Here is a 23,188-nt window from a genome sequence, read left to right as displayed (position 1 = left end):
ATAATATGGACTGAGACGGAATGCGTAAGCAGGGTCTGTGGGAGCACAAGCTGAGACCTCTAGCCCAGCCCTGGGCAGGACCACATCATGGAAGGCTCCTCAGAGGAGATCACTCCTCCTGGGACAACCCTGTTGGTTGTTGCTGTTTTCCCAGACAGGATCTCTCATCACCCAGGGTGGCCTTGAACTTCCTCTGTAACTGAGGATGACATTGAACTTGTGATCCTCTTGTCTCTAGCTCTTGAGTGACAGGATTACAGGCCTTGTGCGACCGTGCGTGGCTTTGGATTTGGTGGTGCTGGGGACGGAAGCCGAGGGCTTTGTGTGAGCTCAGCAAGCAGTGTACCAGCAGAGCTGGTATCTTCAGCTACTTGATTCCGTCTTAATGGATGGGAGTGAGGAAGAAAGGCCTCAGGGCAGAGGGGAGGGCGGCAGTGAGAGCCAGGTAAGGTCGACTCTGCCTGGCTGGAGCAGAAGGTGCCAAGGGGGTGGGATAAGGTGAGGCTAGAGAGGCAGGCAGAGCTGCTGCATGCACCTCAGCCAGCCTGGCAGAGCTGGGAGGTTTTCCCCACCCACTTTCAACTACCTGGCACTCCTACCCATGTGACACGGGGCACTTCATCAGCAAAACAGCTCTTTCCTGCCTCCCTGGCCAGCCCCGCCCTCTGTGGGACTTGGTGCCATAGGTGGCTGCCACCTCCACAGGTCCTGTTGGGAAGAAGCATGGCCACTTCTGGCGTGGCAAGGCGAGTTGCCTTTGCCTGTGGCCTGGCCATGCCAACCTCAGGCAGGATCTGCCTCCTAGGACTGAAGAGGCGGGGCCCGTGCTTGCAAGAGTTGGGGCTGATTTCAGATGAGCAGAGAGATGGGGAAGGCAGAGAGGACGGGTACATAGCTGCAGCAGGACAAGCAGCCATGGGAAGTGTGGCTTTACTAAGCGGATAAGGAGAAAGAGGGGAGGCAGGTCCTTCTGACTTTTCAATCTTGAGGTTTATCTTGTTCAACAGGCTCTGGTGCCAGGCTTACCCCGCCCTGGCAGGCATGGGAGTGGCTAAGGTGTTGTCCCATGGGTCTTTGGGTAAGAGGTGATGTCAGCAGGCAGCCCTGCCCCTTACCTGGCTGTCCCTTTGTGTATTCGGGTATCTGCTGCCAACTCAAGTACAGCCTGCCAGGGTACAGGGCACAGTCGTACCTCCAAACCTTCTCTAAAGGGACACAGGGACCTGGCCTGGTAGTGCAGACCTGTATGCAATCTCAGCTATTCGGGAAGCTGAGGCAGGAGGATCAAAAAAATGCAAGGCCTGCCTGACCTACAGAGGAAGTCCAAGGAGAACTTGGGTAGCTTAGTGAGATCCCATGCCAAGATGAAAATAATAAATCTGAAAAACTACAATTAAAAAAAAAAAAGTCTGAGGGTGTAACTTGGTGGTAGAACACTTGCTTACCATGGACAAAGCCCTAAGTTTAATCCCTAGTTTAGAAAATAAGGGGCTCCACGGTCTCACCAGAAAGACACTCGCCCCATTCAGCTCTCACCCCTCTGCCTAAGAAGCATTGTACACACAACCCCTGAATTTCCAAGGCAAAGCTGCAGAGGGGGTTCAGGGGTCCCTGGTGCGTTTCCTTTACATTTTCAAACCCACACCCCAATACCTGCCTCTCATGTGTGACTGTGTGTGCACGGTTTGCATTTTATTTGTGTTTATGTGTGTTTATACCCACCCCTGGCATCCCTGAACTTGAACACTGTTTTCTTCTCCTGGTAGATGGCACAGGCGATGCTGAAACCTCAATGAGATATGGTAGTGAGGAGAAACAACGGGACCAGGGGATGGTTCCTCTAAGAAAGTATTAGCCACCTGGGACTCTTCTCATGACCAGGCAGGGGTAAACACAAATACCAAAAATGCCACTTAATGAGGACAAAGCCAGAAGCAGAAGGTCGCAGCAGCAGCAGCAGCAGCAGCTAGAAAAACACCCAGCTCCTAGCTTGGAGCCAAGACTCAGACAGGAAAACCGAAAGCAAGTACCAAGTGGCTCTGGAGCTCGCAAAAACAGGTAGTATTTATGGCATGCAAACCCCTAAGGAGTTTCTGCCAGGAGGTTTCTGGAAGGTGCAGGTGGATCTGTGGGAGGACAAGGGAGCTCAATCCAGTTGAAGGTGGAAGGTTGACCAAGCCCACACCTTCCCTATCGCCTACAAGGGCTGAGCACACAGGCCCAAAACCTAGGGGCTGCTGGCTGCGGCGCTAAAGATGAGAACGAGGACCTCACTTTCAATTCTGGCTCCAGGAGGTTTTCTCCCATCTTAGCCGAGGCTGTGGATCTCAGCAAGGCCACTCGAACCTTGAAACAGCCCCTGCATGTGGCCAGCTTGCTTCTAATAAGGATTCATGACTGGAATCACAGGCTCCTTCACCCATTAAATTAGCAGGGGTTAAAAAGAGAGAGAGAGAACATTGAAGGTTGGAGAGAGCGAGATGGCGGTGGGCTGGTAGCGCTGCTGCCCGAGGGAGGGCCAACCTACAACACCCTCCCGGAGGGGGCAGTCTGGATATGGGCCTCAAAGGCTTTGAAATGTATGCGTGCTCTTTAACTCAGCAAATCCACTTGAAAGAATTCATGGGATTATTTATGGACAAGGAAATTCATTAGAGTTATTTACAATAATGAAAAGAATTGGGAACAAGTTCTGTGTTCAAATTTTTCAGTAGTGAAGGGTTGGCTAACTCGGCTCCTCAGCCAATAAAAGTCACATTGTAGCAAAGTATCTACGTATGTTAAAAAAAAATGCTTGCTATATACCTGTGGAAGGCTAAGAAAAAATGTCTAATGTATTCTTTGTGATTTTATGAAAAAAAGGCATAGGAAAAAGAATTGTAAAAATGAGACTAGAGCCCGGTGGTGGTGGTGGCACACACCTTTAATCCCAACTCTTGGGAGGCAGAGGCAGGCAGATCTCTGCGAGTTCGAGACTAGCCTGGTCTATAGAACTAGTTGCAGGACAGCTAGGGCTGTTATACAGTGAAACCCTGTTTCAACAAATAAGCAAACAAACAAGCAAGCAAACAAAATGAGACTAGAAATATTCAAGGTGGACAGTGGGATTAAAATGTCTTCCAAAGAGACTAGGGATGGGCATCACTAGATAGAGCTCAGTCCCCTGCACCACATAAGCCGGGCTTGGCACACGCCTGTAAACCCTGCATTTGGGAGGTGGAGGCAGAGGATCAGAAGTTCAAGGTCATTTTCAGCTACATAAGGAATTCTAGGCCAGCCTGCTATGCAAGAAAAGAAAATTACATTTTCTCCCTGTTTATTTGTATTTTCTGAATTTTCTATAACAAATACATGCTGTGTACATAGGAAGAGGCAAATAATTGTGTACTTTGCGAAAGGAACGAGGGTGCGCTGGGGTGGAAGGACTCGCAGAGCCTAACAGGCTAAATGGAATCTGAAGTCAGAGTTTAGGAAAAAGCCCCTATCCCGGTTTCCCTCCCCAGGACACTCCCAAGAGAGACATTCGTAAATAAAATGAATGAACTCAGCTCTTTTTATTTTTAATTACAACTTGCCCAGTAATCACCATAATCGCTTGTCTCTGGCTCGTGTTTATTCAGTCACTAGGCATCTATTGAGTACCTACCCGGACAGCAGCTCCATGAGAGACACAATGGACCCCCAAAACTGACCTATACCCCAAGAGAACCTCAAGACAAAGACTAAAGCCCAGGCAAGGTAGGGGACAAGTATATGGTCGCCATTTTCTTAGGGAGCACTTGCTGAGCACGAAATACTTCGTAATGATTTAGGGGTTTTCATTTGTTTGTTATTTAGATCTCAACCAAATGTGAAGGAGCGGGATCTGGGGGTTTGCACCCTCATCCTAGAACTGGGGAGGCTGAGGCAAAAAAATCCTTAGAGTTTAAGGCCAGCCTAGTGTACCTCAGAAATGCCAGGCCAACCGGGATGACAACATAGCAAGACACAAACAAATGAGACATAAGTGGAGAAGCAGGCATGTTCTGGCTTCTTCTCCCAGCACTCCCAGTGCGTCTCAGACCCAGCGCCCCTGGTGCATCTCAGACCCAGTCTCTCTGGCTTCTGAGTACGGACAGAAGGAAGAGGAGATTCTTGCACTCTTGGTTAAGTCAAGGAGTGACTTTTGTTAACTTGTCGCCCACGCAGCAGGTGCTAAGGGACTCAGAAGTCTTGGGAAATTTGTCCTTTGTGCTTTGGTGTCCTCTTCTGTAGCGTGGGTGTTACATTCATCATTCTAACTCCCTCTTACTGTTGCTGTATGGGACGGGTGCAACAATTCAAGTGTTCCCTGACACATAGTAACCACTTGATAAACATTGGCTGATGTAGGGGTAGGTTTTGCTTTCAATCCTTACAGAGGATTAGATACCAGAAAACAGTGAGGGACACCTTCCCTCACTGTGACACCTTCCAAGGCTTTGCTAATCATACCAGCAGAGGCTGGTTTAAATTTGTTTGTTTCATAATCAATTATTCAGACCCAGTGTTTGGCTCCTGAGCCCCAGAGATAAAGACAGTTCAGTGGGGGCAGTGTGTGTATGGGGGACGTCTCCCTAGAGACTTAGAAATGGGATAGGCTCTTGATTACAAACATTCCACGCAGAGGGCGGCAGGGCCTGTCCAGTTTCCTCTGCTATGACACAGGCCTCCAGAGCCACCCTTACTCCCAGCCCACTGTGGACTCCAGCAAAATACCAGAGAGTAGAAACCCAGGTCAGGTCACGTCATCCACCAACACCTCCTCGGTTGTACTTGATCAACCGTCTTTGCTCCTGCAAACCTTGTTCTTGGTTCTTCCTAGTCATTCTTCCCCCCCCCCCCCCCCCCCCCCCCCCCCCCCCCCCCCCCCCCCCCCCCCCCCCCCCCGAGCAGATTCTTCAAGGCACGGACTGACTCATCAGGGAGGGCCTATCATATCCCAAGCACTGTCATGGTATCAAGGAGACCAAGAGTCACCAAGTCCCTGTCTGCAGGATGCTTCCATTCCAGCAAGGGGAGCCAGGAAGGAATCAGACAGACATCAATGTAAACTCATTGTATAGCCACAAACAGGGGAAAGCAACAGAGAAAAGCCAAGAGCTACCACAGGAGGAAGTGGCAGAAGGCAGCTAACATGGTCCGTGGGAGTCCATGAGGATCCTGCTCCCCACAAAATGAGCTGTCCAGGCAAGGGGAGCTAGGGTCCTGAGGTGGAGACAACCTGGTGTTTCCTAGAATGGAGGATATCAGTGTGACGGAGAGGGAAGGCACAGGAAGGTGAAACCAGAGCAAGCAGGGGTCGGATCCTGATAGACTTTGCTATAGGAAAAGAGTTGGGGTTTCATTGTAAGGAATGTTCCAGGAAATGGCTTTTTTGGGGGGGGGTGAGCAAGAAAATCAGTGAAAAGAGCAACTGAGCTCAGTGCCTCTTGGGAATCAGGGTGCGTGACAGACCCAGCAAGGCAAGAGCAAGCCCTGGAGGCCTCTGGCTGAGGCGAGAACCTACTTCTAGAACATAACACTGTCTTCTGGCTCCTTCTATTTGTTCCTGTGGCAAGTTGGACTTGGGGAGGTGTTGAGACCCAACAGGAACATTCCCTGTCAACTTCCTGCCCTCTGCCTAAGATGCTGGTCCCACACACAGGGAAGGCTCCCACTGAGGAAGTTGGAAGACCCTTGGGAGAGGGTGGCAGAGCTCCTGAGGGAAAATGGACTGGAGAATAAGTGGGTGAATGAAAGTTTAGTGGGTGAGGTAAGTTGGTGAGGTTGAGGGGAAGGTGGGAAGGAGTGTGTATGTGGTAGGGACGCTTCTAGTGGCAAAGGGGTTGAGCCCAATGATGGGCAGGTGGGTCTGATGATGACATAGAAAGACTAGCCAGGCCTAGATCGTTGTCTAGTTCAGTTCTGTCTCCCACTGCCGGCTGTTTGGACTCAGTAAACACATACTAAGAGAATGGATAAGCAAAGGATCGCTCCTGGAGGAAAAAAGAACCAAACCGACAGAGGACAAGAAGGGATGGAGAGAAAACAGGAAGGAAGGAGGGATGGAGGAGTACTGGATGTCCCCAGGAGCAATGACAATTACTGGCACTTACCGATCAATATCTTGGCCCAAGCCAAGGCCCTTTTCCTGCAATAACTTACTTCAGTCCCTCTACACTCCCAGGCAGAACATACTGTTATTATCCCCATTTCATTGCTGAGCCAGCTGAGGCACTGAGAGGTCAAATGTCTCCTTCAAGGTCACCCAGTTGGTGAGTGGCCGGTGTCTGGCCGTTAATGGCTTCTTGGTGCTCTTGTGTTGCCGCAGGAGTGAATGAACAGGGGCCCTCATCTAAAGTTAGAAGGCCTACCTTCCACCTCTCCCATGACAGTGGCTCCCGTTTTCCCCTCTGTGGGCTGGCAGGATTGAGCTGGAAATCTCTGGGTGGCATGGTGTTTGCCTGTGTTCACCAGACACAGGTATCTCAGAGATGCTGGGTGAGTAAAATCCCTGGGGACTGAGGAGACCCTTGGATGGGACCGCAACGGAGAGAATTAGGCCCAGGATCTGTTGTGACTGCAAATGATTCCTGCCAAATCTTGGGATGAGGAGGGGAGACAACAAAATGAACCAGATAGGTGTCCAAAGCACCAAATCTGGCTTTTGTGGGCTAACAGATCTGGACGTACTCTTCGTAGTGGGAGCTGGCATTTTTTGGAGCTAGTTCATTTCCCAGAAAGCGTGACTCCAGCTGTCACTTAGCATAGCATCTAAAGAGTGTGAGACACCTCATGGCCTTGGTCTAAAGGCTTTATTTGGGGACTCCATCACCTCAGGGCCAGAGAGGCATAGAGCCCTCAGACTCTGGCCATTTGCCTCTGGACCAATGAACTTTCACCTGGCGGCATGGCATGGAACACATCACAGCAGATGTCCGTCCCAGCGATTGCCATGCAAGATGTGAGGTCAGGAGACTGAGCAAAAGCTTTACAGGGTAGCCTTCGATCCCCAGCCGATAGCATGTTTTGGCCGCTTGCGGTACCTTTTAGTGCAACCTGCTGTGTAAATCACATCTCAGAGCCTAGGTCATACTTTGCATTTCTATCCATTTATCCAATGCATCATTCACCTACTTAGTACCACTGTGGACAGTTTTTTACTCGCCTTGCCTTCTGGGGTCCTCCTTCTTTTCTTTCATGTCTCATTTTTCTTTCCACCCTGAATTTCTGCGGTAGGAAAAATGGGTACCATCCTTGGTTCCATGCTGGGGTGTGGTGGCCTGTCTGGGAAAGGCAGGAGCTAGGCTACAGGGCCCCATGACCCATGTCCAGGTTGACAGCTAACTCAAGCGCCTCCCCTCCCAGTATGCTAGCATGCAAGGTGTCCTTCAAGGGAAGCTGTCACCTTCCTCTGGGCCAAGGGATCGTTTCTTCCAGCACACTCTGCTTTTGTCGTGGATCTTTTCACTCTGTAATATTACTGTTTTAATGTACACGATTTGCCCTCCTCCCACGCACACAGTAAGGTCGTTCTGCATGGCCTATCTTGCTCACTTAAGGATTTATTTCTTGCATTAGGGACTAAATGAACCCCCCCCCCCCTTGCAGAGAGTAAGTGCAAAGAAAATATCAAACCGGGAAGGTTCCATTCGACACTTCTAACAGTCTGACTTGCAAAAAAAGAGCCAGTTTTTATTGAAAAAGTGGGAATCAAACTCGGGGTGTCAAAGGGCTCAGAATACTGGAAAGTAACGCACCCTGTCCCTTTCTCTCTTCTGTCCCAGTCTCAACTCCATTCAGAGGGTGTAGAAATCTTCCGGAATTGCAAAAGGGAGTAGCGCGCTCTGATGCTGCTTCGCAGGCCGATCTCGCCGCGCGCGTACGCGGAGCCCTGCCTGGGCAGTGGGTGGGAAGAATGTAAGAGGGGAAGGTCTGGGGGTGTGAGGGTGGAGCGGAGCCCGGCCCCGCGATCCGTCCCGGGTTTTGCATGCCACCCACTCGCCCGTTCGGCCGCGGAGAATTCCATAATCACAGCGGGCGAGAGCGGAGACTGGGAGCGAAAAATCCGGGATCCGGCAACTTTGGTCGCGCATGCGCGCCCGCGGCGCTCCATCCCAAACACACACACATTTTTCCCCGGACTTGGAAAGTCACCCAAAGCCGCCCCAAGTGCAGGTAAGAGACTCAGCGCTCCTTCCGCCGCGGCCCCCCAAGCCCTCCACCTCTACGGGCCTATCGGGGCGCTTCCCGGCTTCACCCCTGTCCCGTTGCAGCCCACTACCCCCGGGGTTGGGGCTTGCAAGCAGGGAGCGGGCGAGCGAGCGAACGACCGAGCCAGCCAGCCTGCGAGCGGCGGCTGCCACCCAACTCCGACCGTGAGGGAGGTAGGGGGCACAGAGGGCTGGCACCCCGGCGCGGAGCGGCGCGTTGCCGGCAATGGCCCGGGGAATGCCCGGCGAGCCGCTCCCGGGGTGGGAGGGCTGCAGCTCCTGGAGGGTCACTTACTCCAGCTGAGGGGTCGGCGGGGTAGGGGAGAAGAGGGGGAGGTGCCAAGCACGAGTACAGGACTTTGCAACTAGGGTGGGGGCGCCTTCCGCGCTGTGGGCTGGGGGGCGCAGGTGCTTGCCAATACTGGGTGATCATTCCTTCCCCCACGCCGCCCCCTCCAGCTGCAGGGGGGGTCGTGAGCTGTCTTGAGAGGAGAAGGGAGGCAGGGGTGAGGGGTTCCTGGGGTGACTTTGCAAGACTTTGCCCAGGGGAAGGGATGGGTGGGGATCTCCTCCAGCCGGCTCTTGTGCCCCGACACCGGGGTATGTATGTTGCGGGCAGAGGTAGGCAGTGTTCGCGTAGGCGCAGGGTGTCAAGGAGAGTCCGAGTGGGAAAACGAAGGCAAGAGGGATCTTGGATGGGGGGAGCGGCGCCCCCTTTTCTATCTGTGCCTGGGAAGTTTATCTCAAGTGCGCGGCTCCAAGCGCGGCAAGTGGCGCTCCTCACTCTCAACCCCATCCCCAAGTCTCCCCGGGCTCAGGCTCGCCAGGCTGGGTACCGAGAGCCGAAGCACCGGCTCAGACCGCTCTGCGATCTGCTGGAGCTCGCCTGGGTCTGGGGAAAAGTTCCGGGAGTTGTAGCCGCTACTGTGTGTGCGGAGAGAGAAGTTGCGCCCGGGGACTTGGGACGCTGGGCAGGCAGGCCCGGTTGCGGGTGGAGCGGTGAGCTCCTGCGTTGGGGGTGAGGGGGGCCTCTCTAGGGGTAGGAGAGGATCGGGTGGGGTCGATGACCCTAGGTGGGCTGAGGAAGACCTGGGGGCTTAGCGTTTGGAGAGAAGGATCCCTGAATCCAAGGGCACAGGGCTGAAATCCGCTCTTGTTAGAGGGCAGAGAGGAGAGTAGCTTATAGGGGCATAGGGGACAGTTAAGGGGAGATGGCTGGGCCACCGGGACACTTGGGTCGAGCTTCACTGTAAAGGAGCGTCAAGCGGTGACTGACGGAGTGTCGGGGAACGGAGCTTCGAGGGGTGCGAGAGTATCGGGGGACCCGGGCAGATAGAACCATAGTCCTGGAGCTCCCGGGACAGGGGGCTGAGTCGTGCGCCCGGGGTGAGCCGGCCGGGCGGAGCGGCGGCCGGTTTATTTTTACTCGGTGGCATTTGCAGAATGTGCAGCTGATGACCGTCGGCCGCCAGGAAGTTTTGCTTTCTGTTCTTTCTCTCTCTTTCCGAAGCCAGAGCGGCCGGGAGCGGGAGAGACGGGGAGCCGGGCCTGGGAGGGGAGGGGGCGGCCTCCTGGGGTGGAGAGATGAGGGTAGGGGCGCGTTGGGGCTGCGGGCAGGGGGTGCTCCGGCGCGGGCGGGCTCTGGGCCGCAGAGGAGCGGTTGAGCGAATGTCTGTCCCCAGCGTTCGGACGCTCCTCTGCGAGGGGAACAGGTGTATGCGCTGTCAATCACAGCGGGAGGGACACTTTGGGGGCGTAGATTAAGATCATAATAATAGATTTTTCTCTAGGGGGTGGGCACAGATTCTTCTTCCAAGTCTTCCCCAACCAGGGTCCGGAGTTGGGGGAGGAAAGGAGTGCGGCCAGGGACCGCTTCTCCCTGCTTATAAGTTTCTCCAGTTTCAGCCTTCTGCTTGCGAAGCGGGCCTGGGTGCGGCGAGAACCTCCATCCAGGCTCACTGGGAAGGGTGAAGGTGCGGGTGCCTGGATGGAAGATGTGACCAGCAGGGATAGCAGGGATAATACTCCTCCGATCCTAGCGCTCATCTAAACCTGACCGAATCTTGGGAGACTGGAGGTGTCCGTCGCCTCTCCAGTAGAGTCTAGGGGTTGCGGCCCTCAGAGTGTGTAGCTGTCCAGCCAACGCTTAGTACACTCGCTGAGGTGGTGGGGTGGGGTGGGGGTAAGAGACCGGAGTAGACTCTGGACAAAGTTGGTAAATTTAGGCCGTCTTCAAGCTGGTACAGGCGCGCGGTGAGAGCGCACAAGGGAACTGGAAAACAGATCGTCTGGTAACGTTGGTGACCCCCCCCCCCCGTGCCCAGCCCGCGGCGCGCGTACACACACACACACACACACACACACACACACACACACACACACACACATTCGCCGTCCTAAAGGGAGCTGTCCCGGCTGAGCAGGAGCAGCTGCGCCAGGCGTGGGGCGGGGGTAGTTGGTCCCCGGGGGCTGCGCCCTGACTGCGCTCCACGTGCCCGGAGGGGGCGCTGGGCAGATCTGCGCCGGAGCGCAAAGCGCTTGGCTTGTGCCCTGCTGGCGGCCAGGCGGAGCGTCCCGGACGGTTCTCGCGCCCCGCACTGTCTCAGGCAATTGGAGCCACTTTCCCACTTCCCAAACTTTGGCTTTTTATTCTTTGCCCTTCACTGGAGCTCTCAGACCCTTTCTGGACTGAGAAGGGGAAACTTCTTCCGTCTAGGCAGCGTCCAGCGTATGTCTCCCCGGAACCTGACGCATCCAAAAGACACCCCCACCCCCTCTTGTTAACCACCTTAGAGGCAGTTAACGAGGGTTTATGGAGAATATTGTTGAACTTCAGTAATCAGGTTTCCAGCGATCTTATGCCTCCTGTTTAATTTATTAGACTAGTTATTTATTCTGTTGATGATAATCTGTTGCTGGTTTCTATGGAGATGTTAAACTGATCTCTTTCAGAAATCAAACTCCATATGCACTAAAACGTTTAAAGAGCTAGTACCTCCCTCTTTTCCCCCTTGCCCTTTTTGTTTTGTTTTGTTTTTTAGACTTTGCACCTTCGTGTCTTGCTCTGAGTATCAGAGCGTTTTATTTCCTTCTGACGAAGGAGAGGAGCCCGGGAGACTCCCGCTTCGTGGCAAGTACAGCTTATTATGGCTAACAGAGAGGGAAGGCTTTGATCCCCGAGTTGCGTCACCATTTAAAGCAGATCATTTCTCCGCCGATTCCCCCCCCCCATCATAGAAGAGCAAAATTCTTTCAAGATCAAAGGGGCCAATCTGAAAAAAAAAAAACACCAATTTTTTTTTAATAGGAAAGTCAGTTAAGTAGTCAGTCACCTTACCCTTTATATCTGCTCCCCTTGTGTTTGGATGATTTTTGAAATAAGAAAAACAAAGCTCAACTCATTTTTCATTTTTACTAATAGTTTATCTTGCTCCCCCTAATTTAGAGAGAAGTTCAAAGTTAGATTTCTCTGGCTGTGGGGGCTGAGGAATATTTTCTTTCTTTGAGACCCTGACCATCTGTTTGGGGAATTTTGCCTCTGGGAAGACGCGAAAGTGTTTCCACTCAGAGTTAATAGAGTGCTTTAATTTTTTCCCCCTTCTTTTTGGGAAGTAGTCACCTAAAATTTTTAAGTCCTATTTTTTTCTTGCTTTTTAAGAGACTATCGGTGACCTCTGAGTGGTGTCTAAAAGTATCTCAACTTTTCCTCCATTTCTCCTCAGTTCAGTTTTTTTTTCCCTGTAGATTTGTGACTTTGGTGGTCATGGTGTGTGTGTGGGGGGTGTCAGTGAATTAACAAAGTGAAGCAGGAAAAAAATCATCTTGATTGGTGACATTCTGAAAAATTGCAAGCCTACTCTGGCTCCGATATTTATCACGCTGACAGATATGATACAAAGCGATTGCATTTCGTAATGATCCTCGGGGACTAAGTTGTAGGTAAAACCATTTAATGCATTTTTAATATTAAAGTAAGACCTAGGTTCCATTTTCTTGGAGGTAGGGGGAATGGATGTCCCTCTCCAGAGCTGGTGCTCTCTGAGTAGGCTGTTCAGCTGGACCCCCCCTTACATTTCCATTTACTTTGTATGTGTTGGGGGGGGTGTGAGCCACATACAGGGCACTTGGCTTTCATAAATAAATTTATATCTGGCCAGAAGGCCCAGTACTAAATAAGAGCTCACTTAAAAAAAATAATAACCACCAAGACACCACCCCTGCTATAGGAAATAAAACAAGCAATACTTGCCCCCCCCCTTTCTCTTTTCCGTGGGCTTCTTTCAGAGAGGGGGGCAGTGGCTGTTGCTTTTCAGTCCACAGGAGGGAGGGGAGCCAGACCTGTTATTTCCCTCTTTGCTATATTTTAAATTTTTGTTTGATTTGGATTGCAAACAGAGCAGAGGCTTAGGAGTAAAAAGAGCACTGTGGCTTTAAACTCAGGAGTTTGCATATTCTCCTTGTATCTTTCCCCTTTGCTAATTATTGTGTTGTTTTCAGAGCAAATATGTCATATCCATGGCGACCGGGCAGGTTTATTGTCTTTCTGAAGCAATAGCTCACATAAGTAATTAATGACTTTCTTTTTTTTCCTCTGGCTTAGGTTAAACAGATCATTCAAGGAAAGTCATCTCTCTCTCTCTCTCTCTCTCTCTCTCTCTCTCTCTCTCCCCTTGTTTTTTCTTTTCTTTTTCTTTTTCTTTTTTTTTTAAGCTCAGTAACATAAGAACATGAGTTAGAACAAGAAAATACTCGAGTTAAGAAGTCAACAGCTTATTTCGCCCAGATTCTTTCAAAGGCTGAAATGTCAGCTGCAGACCTAGGCTCTGCCATCTCCCACCCCTGAGCAGTGCAGCCCATGCGTGGGCTGGCAGCCTCCTGGAAGGCTGTGCACAGGGAGCCCTGGAAGTGTGGGCACTGGGGTCGGGGTGGGGGGCGCTGAAGGATCTGCTTCTCAGGTTGGGGGGGCACAGCAGTCCAAAATGAGTATTTCTCCTGTATTTAGCAGAATTTAATTAAACTGTTTATAGAAAAGAATTAATGAGTTGGCAGTAATGTGCCCCCCCCTTCCTCGGTCTGGTTAATTGGAAGGACCAAGTTTTTCTTTCCTATCCACCTTCAAAACCCTCCGGCCTTTGTCTTAAGTGATTTTTCCTGGAAAACTAGGTTTTGGAATCCCCTCAGGTTAATATTTCAACAAGATAGAGTTTGGGTTTTTCTTTTCTATTTTCCTGTTAGACTTCCAACTCAAAGCTAATTCCTTCTACCCTCACCTACGGCTGATCAGAACTTAAATATTGTAACATTTTCTTTCCTTTCTTTTTCTTTCTTTCTTTTTTTGTGGGAGAGAGGGCCCTTTTAGCATGTCAACTTGCATGGATGACAAGGCTCCCTACAGCACAGCGTGACAGCGTTAGGAGGGCAGACACCATCCTTTCTCTTTCTTCAACCGGCACCTCGCATCCTCTGCCTGCTTCACATGGACCTTGCTAGTGAGAATCCTTATGACGTCGGCTTTTAACTTCAGAAATACGCTAGGTTTTCTCCAGGCCAGCTGCTCTTTCGCCTTCCCCAGTAACATTACTCACCCTTACTCTGTCTTCCTCGCTTCTTTTAAACATTTCACAGAGAGCCAAGGGTTTGCGTGTGCCTTTCCAAAGGGGGGGACAGACGGAGAGAGAGGCAGTCATGTTGTCCTCAGACACGATCTCAAAGAATATCTGCGTCCTTCTGAACTAGCGCAGAAAGGCTTGGAGTCGGTGGGAAGACTCTTTAGGCTTTTGGCATTGACAATAAAAATATAAAGAAGAGAGATTTATTTGGCATCTGGTTTCTGAAGAGAAGAAGAGAAGGCCAGGCAAGCCTGATGCTGAGACTCCAGTAGAGCTATAATTGAGCCCGTAACCTCTTGATGTCTATATCAGAGAAACAGGCATGAGCAGAGGGAACGGGTTGAGGCAAACAAGCCTGCTGGAGGAGCTGGGGGCAGAGGCACAGGGAGAGGGAGATAGATTTAATTTATAGACATTTTAAAAACTGTAATTTCATTAGGATCTGCTCTTCCCTTTCTCTGAAGGGCAGCCCGGCAGACCGATAAGGCCCGTCCTTCTGCCCGGGATGCATGTGTGGTTTGCTGGGCGCAGGTCTCAGTGTCCTTGCCAGCTCTGAGTTCTTCTGGTTTCTTCTCTGCCCAATGGCTGCTGCCTTCCTTCCATCTCACACTAAACCCCCCCAGTAGCTAAAAGTCAGGTGTGGCTCTGGCTGCCCTGGGATCTCCCCTCTGGTGCCATGCTCTTTAGAGAGCCGGCCTGTCTACTGCCTAGGTAGTGGCATCTCTGTGCCTTCCATCTGTCACCCGGCTGCCCGTGGTTCCAGGGGCAATAGTCCCCTGGAGGAGGAGGACAGTCCCCATCAAGTTCACCAAGTTAAGTAGCTTTGGTTCTGAGGCCACGGCTGGCGGGGGTGGGGGGGAGCTAAAGTCTCTCATAAATTCTGCAAAAATTAACCAGCCATTTAAGAGCTGCATGTTAAAGAGGTTTCTGCAGGCAAGCTTCCCCCACCCCTGTCCAAAGTCTGGCGGAGTGAGGGGCGGCCTGCCCTGTGAGAGGAGAAGGGGGCTCGTCTCCTAAAATCACAGTTGAAGGTAACTATAGAAAGGCCGGAGAGAGCTGGACTGTGGGATATGAATCCTCAAGTGCCCTTGGTCCATGCTATTGGGGAACCCCTGGGGTCCCCCTTTTGATATGGTGTGTCTTCCGTGGAGAAGACATGTAGGGAAAGAGACGGGGGGGGGGCCTGGTAGAGGGAGAAAGGGGGAGAGAGGAGAGAGAGAGAGAGAGAGAGAGAGAGAGAGAGAGAGAGAGAGAGNAGAGAGAGAGAGAGAGAGAGAGAGAGAGAGAGAGAGAGAGAGAGAGAGAGGCACATAGCTCCTTCGGAACTCATTATCATTCTTAATAAGTCTTAAGGAATACAGAGGAGCATTGAGTGTAAATGCTGGGTAATCCTAACACTTCTCAAGGTGAGAGGAGTCTTGAGGACACAGGAAAGAGACAGCAGCAAGGGAGGGGATTGGAGTGGGGGCCTAGAGGCCCAGGCTACAGGAGGTTCATTACAAGACCTGGAAGTTGGGGTTGGGGGCATCCCAAGATGTCTGGGATGGGAGGGGTAATCTGAGTAAACACAAAGGGGGTCTTTAAGACAGGCTGTTTTCTGGGGAAGGGAGCAGGGGTGATGACAACAGCCATCTTGCTTGGAAGGTGTGGGCAGGGGCCACAGGGCCTTTGCTTCCTCCCAGGCTAGTACTTACGTAGGTCTCGGGCTCCCGGAGAAGGTCCAGGCTGGGGGCAGGGGCTGGTAGAAGGGGCTTGAAGGGGCTTGTCTCGTTCCATACCCCTGCTTCCAATCCCTTAGGATTCCCCAGCCGTAGCTGTTCTAGGAAGCTGGATGGACAGAGTGGCGGCCAGAGCTCAACTCTGGACACTAGGTGGCTTAGAGGATCTATGAGGCTCACGGAGCAGCCAGCAGAGAACTGGCTTTTCTCTCTGCTCTCAGCTGGTGGGCTCCACTGTGCGTTAGCTCTGCCTGCTCACTGCCAGGCAGCCCTGATGGCAGGCAGGAGGCAGTGGGCACCGGACCAGGGGCAAGGCCCAGCTCAAGGGCTGGCCTTTCTCTGATCAGTCTCCGAGCACAGCAAGGATAAACTGGGGGCAGCTTCCAAAGGAAGCCGCCAGCTAGGGACACACACCAGCAGGGAAAATGGGAGTCTAGGCAGTGTTCTCTCCTCATTCCTGCCTTAGCTACAAGGCACCCTGAGCTTCAGCTAGGTCTCTGGGATGTACATAGCCCTCAGTGAGAAGTCTCTTAATATAAAAAAACCTCATAATCATAAATATCGCTTATACTTTGAGGGGTCTCAGATCTTATAAACCCGGCCTAAGAACCCTCCAGGGCCCTTGGCTCTGGCAGGCTGCTTTCTAGTTCTCAGGGATGGGGCAGCAGTAGGGAGGAGGCAGAGTGGTCCTCACCTCCATTTCTGCCTACCTCAGCCCTAGGAGAGGAGGATGCTTCAAACTGTCACAAGGGGGACCCCGTCGGTGGAGCCAGGCTCTGTGGAACCAAACTGTGCTTGGTCGGGAGGATGCCCCAGGTCAGGTCACACGCGGCTTTCCCTGGCCCTGCTTATGTGCTCTGGGCTTCCTAGGCCTGGATCTCCAGAAGATCTTAGCCAAGGTCGTGTACCCGCTGGTGGTGTACTCTGGGGAGAGAGGTGAACATGATCGTGAGCACAGTTCAGGTTTTACCTCCCATAGTGTGCTGGAAAAAAAAATAATAAAAAACCCTAAACTAAACTGTCTCTTTCCTTTGGAAGGCAACTCCTGGGGAGCTTACAGAGTGTGCGTGGGAGTTTGAGGTGAAGGCTGGTGACTGAGCTGGCGTGAAGTCCACAGGGAGCAGCTTGGGTTAATGGCGGGTAGATTCTGCCTTTCTGTTGTTTAAGAGCAGTAATGGCCAAATTGCATGCCCTGTGAGTGCTTCGCCAACGAGATTTACAGAAAGAAGGCTGTATTGTGTCTCTGATGCTGGGTGGGTGAGTTAGTGTGTGCGTGTGTGTGTGTGTGTGTGTGTGTGTGTGTGTGTGGTGTGGTATGTTTGTTTGTGTAGTGTGGCGTATGTATGCATATGTGTGTGTGGTGTGTGTATGTGTTTATGTGTGGTGTGTGTGTGTGGTGTGGTATGTGTGTTTTTGTAGTGTGGTGTATGTATGCATGTGTGTGTATGTGTTTATGGTGTGTGTATGTGTTTATGTGTGATGTGGAATGTATGTTTGTGTAGTGTGGTATGTATGTGTGTGTGTGGTGTGTATGTGTGTGTGATTATACGAGAAGAAGGGGTGGGAGACAGTGTTCTGCCAGGCCTGGCACCCTTCCCCAGCACTAATTGCTGGCAGAGCACCCACAGGGGCTGTGCCAGCATCTCAGCCGCCCCCCTCGCCCCAGGGAGCTCAGCTGTACAGCTTGCTATGCGAGGGCCATTTCCGGGCCCACTAGTCCTGGGGTTCCTTGGGAATTTCGGGGGAATTTGATTCTTGGGGAGATGGTGAATCACAAGCCTGCCTCTCTGGCTGAGGAGAGAGAAGAGTGAGACACATGAGCCTGACTGCCTCCTTCCCTGTCATTCTGAGCTCTGGTCTCTGTGTCTACTTAGGGGCTCGTGAGGCACGGCTGGTGTGTTTAGGCCTTAAGCTACTCCGTTCAAATTCTGGCACTATACAGTACCACTGTGACCTTCGGTAAATCATATGATCTCTTTGGGCCTCAGTTTCCTGTCTTGTCAAATGCCTTTGACCTTCTTGCCTTCGCTGGGTTGTCTTGACAGTCAGCTGGGTTCCTAGCTGTGAATGTCCTTTGAAAGTAATTAAATGTAATGAAGAATTTATCATGGTCATGTTGTCGAGCGCAGGATGTCCCCAATGTCAGACGAGCCAGTTATATGTGATCTGGTATGTGTCTCTAAGGGACCCCTGTTGAGTTCCATTCCAGAAAGTGCCTGGACACAGACTCCGGTCCTGGGGGCTGTGTGTTTGTGTCAGATGGGCACAGATCCTGGTTGGTGGGGTGTTTGCTGATTGGGACAGGACATGGGAGGTGGAAGGACAGGGGCAGACCAAGGAACTAGCCCTGGGCACTCTGTTTGTGGAGAGAGCCTGTGGATCGAAAAGATGGGATGTGGAGCCCAGCTGAGCTGAATGCAAATCCTGCTTTTCTCACTTGGGCAGATTAATTCTCTGATCTGTCAATTCCGTGCTCTGTAAAATGGGACTGGGATTCCCTTGCGGAGTCACGGTGATGGTTAGGAGACGTGACAGTGTGCGCAGCTGACACAAGCCGAGGGTCCGCTGGAGTTTTATGCCACAGCGGGCACCATTGCGTGGGCCTGTCTTGGGGCATTCCAGTCCTAGGAGCGGACTAGAAAGGCCGGGAAGAAAGGCAGCAGGCATGGAGGAGGTAAGGGTGGGGGGTGCTGGAGGGGCGGGGGGCACTTATGGAAGATGGGGTGTATGAAACCCCATCGGCCTCTCCCATTTCACTGTGCTATGCCAAAACACCCCGGTTCTTGTTTCACTATCTGAGATCTGGAGCAGGTTAATTTCCATGACGAACGCCAGGCCGCGGGCTTGGAGGGTTTATCTAATTAAACTGATGCTTTTTGCTCAGAAAGAAGAAGAGGGAAGGGGGAAGGGAGAGGAGGAGAAAGCACACAGTAGGAAGGGAAGGAAGGAAGGATGGATGGACAGTATGCTGATGGAGCTAGGAGCCTGCTGGCAGGCCATGTTCTCTTTTCCTCCTGTCTTCTTTTCCCCTTATTTCTAAAATACTCTTGGACTGGAAGGGAGTAGTGGGAAGGTTTGGGGTTTGAGGTCCGAACTGTCTGATCCCTGCTCTGAGGACATTTCAGGTAGATTGAAAATCTAGGTACTCCCTAGTCACATTGGCTAGTGCTGCTGGATTGGAGAAAACACACACACACATATAGACACACACATAAACACACAGACACACACATGTACACAAACATATACACATACATATACACATAAACACACATACACACATACACCCAAATACACACATAGATGCATAGATACACATATACACACAAACTTACACACATACAGACACACATACACAGACACACATTCAGATACACACAGAGACACACTCACAAACATACACACAAATACAAACACACACACATACACAAACACACACACACATACTCACACACAACATTTACATCGCAGAAAGTTCCATCTATACTAGGACTAAATGCAGGAGCCCCCAGGGGACAGTGATGGAGACAGAGTGAGGGGAGGTTCAGAAGGGACATGCCCAGCTATCTGAGAGGACTTTGGACTTGGAGTCATGGTCTCTGTGGTGGAGGTCCACCTTCTGGTATGATCCTTCCTGGCACGCTCCTGCTTTCTCTCTCGCTAGTCTGGAGCTAGGTGGAGTAAACCTTAGATTCTTCTCCTGCCTGTGACCTCTGTGGCCGTGGAAGGGCCTTATCTGTAGAAGTGGACTCACGGTATACACAGCCCACCATGTTGGGGTCTGTGGCCATTAACTGAAGTCACACATAGGCGGCAACTTATAGAGCCAAGCACGCAGTTAGCATTAAAAAACAAACGGGGGTCGTTGACTGGCAAGATGGCTGAGCTGTAAAGACACTTTCTGCCAAGTCCGATGAACCGAGTTCAGCTCTCACGATCCACATGGTGGAAAGAGGACACCAACTTCTGTAAATTGTCTCTCAGCTCAATGTGAATGTTATGGTGTGCATATGCCCTTCCACAAAGCAATGTTAAAAAAAAAAAAGAGTCGCCATGATAATTATAAAATAGGAGTCACCATAATCATTATCATTTTCTTCATAATAGGTATTGACTGCCACGTTCATAGAGACACTCCCTTATCAAATGCTGATTTATCCACAAACCCCATTTTCTAGAATAAATTTAAATAAGAACCTCCACCAAATCCCTGCTTCCTGGGTACCTAATTTAGGTTCTGTCTTTCCATCCATCCCTTTGTTCTTTTTGTAGGACAATTTAGAGTTTCCTAGAGTGAACCCAATTCCATTACTTGAGAGGTGAACTCTCTTCACTTCAAACTTACTAAGCATGTGTGTGCGCACACGCATGAACGTGCGCGCTCACATGAACTTGAGTGTACATACACACAACTTCCCGATGTCCAAGCCACATTAAAAGCAAAGCAGGAAAAAAAAAAAAACCCTCCTCGAATAATTAAAATAGGAGTGTAGGTGTGAGGCTGGTGCTGTTGGATGGGTTATTTCAGGTGGGGGTGGGGGCCAGCGGCCTCGGGAGGGATGTGTGTGTTTATTCCCGGACGTTGCCCAGCGTCCTGTGTGCTAATGTGGGGCTGAAAAGTCCCCTGCATTGTGTAGGCTCCTTCCCCCGTGAAAAGGCAATTGACTCAGTGAGTTCCGAATGGATTGAAGCTGACAGTAAACGAGGATTTGGCATGGGTAGAAAACAAGCTGCCCCTAGCCTCCACCCCCACCCCGACCTCGCCCAGGCTCACTCATCCCTCCCTAAATTCCCAATGCTTGTTTGGTTTTTAGAGGGATTTTGCAAAGAATTATGATTTCTTTTTGTATGTGTCCATATTTGCCACCGGGGTTATGCCCAGGCCTGCCTTTCTGCCAGGCATGGCCTCTCCCTCCTTCTCCCAAGTTGCCATCTCCCAGCCCCTTGCCGCCGTGGTGGCTCCGCCAGCGATCCCGAATGAGTTAAGGGCTGAATCCACCCTAGCCCCGGCTGTACGGCTGTATGTTTGACTCTGGGTTTCTGAATGGAACGATGTGCTGTGCTCAGCATGATTGGAGACTGTCTGCCCCGGTGACCCAGCAGCCCCCACCCTGCTGGGCTGTGCCACCTTTCCCGAGACCTGCTGCGAGGTCCCAGGACCTCCTCCCAGGCAACTTGGCAAGCTGATAGCCCATCCTGCGGGGGCTTTGTCTGGTTTCCTCCCTATATCCAGCCTCTCCTTAGAAGCCTATTTGAATTTTAAGAGAAAGGGCACACCAGTTTGAGCTGGCATCAGCCCTGGTTTGAGGAGAAAGCTTCTCGCTTTGAGGGTTAGTATATGTATTCCAAAGGTCTGGCCCCTGCCACCACCCTTCTCTTCTCCAGGGTACCCATATCCATGAAACAGCCAACAGGTATTTCTGCGTCTCAGCTCTCAACAGTGGTCTCCCCACTTAAACATGTCCGAGAGCCTCTGAAGGAAACTGTTACCGCCACCCTGCAGATCCCCCCCCCCCCACCCGGCCACATTCTGCATGGGTACAGTAGCAGTGATTAGCTTTGCCCTCTAACCTTCCGAGAAAGGCGGAGAAGCTTCTATCCCTGAAATGAGATGACAAGACAGAATCACTCGGACAGAATTACAAACTATTCCTTGGGGTACATCTGCCCTCCTGTGGCTAGGGCTGCCTCTCTGGGCTCCTTTCTGGAAAGGCCAAGTGGGATCTCCTTGCTTTAAGAGCTAGACCAGAGAGTAATGATTAAGTCTGTGGGTTCGAATCCCTGGCCTTCTGTTTATTGGGATTGTGACTTTGCAGTGGGCTCAGATCTGCCCCTGTGCTTTGGCACCAGGCTGGCAGCCCATTTGACCATCTAAAGTTGTCTTAAATGCACTTGCCGACCAAGAAAGGCAAACATACTCATCCAGCCCGAGTCCTGGGGCGAGGAACAAGGCTTTCGAGGGCCAGGGCTGTGTTCTTGGGTGCCCAGGCAGTAGTCTCTGGCAAAGGAAGAGGAGTCTACTCCCAGATGCTGCCGCCATCTTGGTTTTCCTTTGCCTCTCCTCAGAGATGGGAGCCTGGCCCTTGCCCTCCCCCAGCAGCAGGTGGCCTTTGCAGCCTGGCACCTGTTCCTGGAGGGCGGCTGCCAGGAAGGCGCCAACCCGAGTATCACCCGCCTGGTGTGTCCTCGGGAGTCGTTACATGAGGGAGGTGTGTGTGCCGCCTGGAGGGGTGCTCCTGGGCCCGTCCTAGCGGAGAGCCCCCTCCTCACCCTCCAGGTGAGTCACAGGAGAGCTGAGATCTGTGTGCAGGGGAGGGGCGGGGAGATGACAAGAGGGAGGACGTGGAGGAAGTCGTTGAGAAGGGGCAGGGGAGGGGTCTTGTTTTGTCCCCCGGGGTGCAGCATTAAAGCCGAGCTGCTCTTCCATTTTACTGAAAGAGGAAGGAAAGAGACATTCACTGAGGGCCGACTGTGTGTCAGATCCTGTGCTGTGACTTCTTGCGGGATTGAAGGGCACTGTGCAGGGGGTGGATCGATGGCCGCCGTACCTCAGGAAATAAGCCGTGGAGAGATCACGGAACTCAATTAAAGAGGGCCGGTTGATTGTTGTCGTTTGTTTGGTTTTGCTTTTATTTAGATAGGGTCTCCATTTGTAGCTCAGGCTGGACTTGAACTCTGCATCGATCCTCTTGCCTTAGCCTCCTGAGTGCAAGGACCATAGGTGTGTACCCCCTACCGAGCCTGGTCACGGTTTTGAACCCAGGTGGATCTGACTGTGAAGTGCATTCCCTCAAGCCCTGTGAAATATGGAACCACATCTTACACAAAGTTTTAAGAGGTAAAAGGAAAGAAAAATTTACCCCGAACTTAATCATTACAACAGACTCTTTTTAAACACCTACTGTATTTTCATCCAGTATTTTCCCCTTTGGTCACTGTGTATGTTTATATAATGCATATTTTACATTATTTTGATCTTTAGACGTTATGGTCTGAGTTGAGACCCTAGATGAGGGTCTCCTGAGCTGAGGCCAGAGGGGCTTGATTGTCTGCAAAATGGGAACCCATGCTTGATGCCCAGTCATCTTGTCAGTCATAGACTCTAGAGAAAGATACCAGGCCAATGGGCAGGCAAGCAGGCCCCCGTGTGTTCTCTGGGTTCTTTTGCCTGCTCACTTAACTGGTAGAGTGTTCCTTTTAACTCTCTTCCCCTTTGCTTTTGACAAATGGGCATATTTGTACCATTTTCCCGAATGACCTTCTCTCCTTGGGGTAATGAGAAAATGAAAGTCTTAGCTAAGTGCTTTGAGATATTCAGATATAAAAACGGAGAGCATTGTCATGGGCCTTTTGCTGCCAGGGTGCTTTATAAAGAGGAAGTGTATCTTGTGGGGGTGAAGGTCGGCTGGAGGATGAGGGCCATTGCAGGAACCTGTGTCGGGGGAGTTTGGGGCCTGGCTCAGGTTGGGTGAGGTTTGGGTGGGGCTCCTGCCCATCTTCCAGGTCCACGCTCCAAGGCCAGGCACCCGTGGCCGAGGTGATCTGGGTCACTCAGGCAAAGCCCCCAGCCTGGGTTTAGATCTTGTGGATAAATGATCCGATTTAAGGATATTCTCCTGTGTCATCCTATCTGTCTGCCCATAACACA

General features: G+C 51.5%; 1 protein-coding gene across 3 annotated transcripts in view; it reads left to right on the top strand.

The window, feature by feature from the left end:
* The first annotated feature begins 8,053 nt into the window (after positions 1–8,053).
* Casz1 (castor zinc finger 1) overlaps positions 8,054–23,188 on the top strand; it is a 146,633-nt gene continuing 131,498 nt past the window's right edge. For 2 of the 3 annotated variants that reach the window (XM_050153382.1, XM_050153379.1), the window contains exon 1: positions 8,054–8,178. The gene's annotated coding sequence lies outside the window, so the exon portion shown is untranslated. Of the gene's footprint in view, positions 8,179–21,734; positions 21,818–23,188 lie in introns of those variants that run through there. The other variant, XM_050153380.1, reaches the window with a different exon arrangement.

This window comes from Alexandromys fortis, unplaced genomic scaffold (assembly GCF_014885135.2).
Source record: "Alexandromys fortis isolate MF-2015 unplaced genomic scaffold, M_Fortis_MF-2015_v1.1 scaffold_88, whole genome shotgun sequence".
Taxonomy (NCBI): domain Eukaryota; kingdom Metazoa; phylum Chordata; class Mammalia; order Rodentia; family Cricetidae; genus Alexandromys; species Alexandromys fortis.
This window is presented reverse-complemented; position numbering and strand designations above follow the sequence as displayed.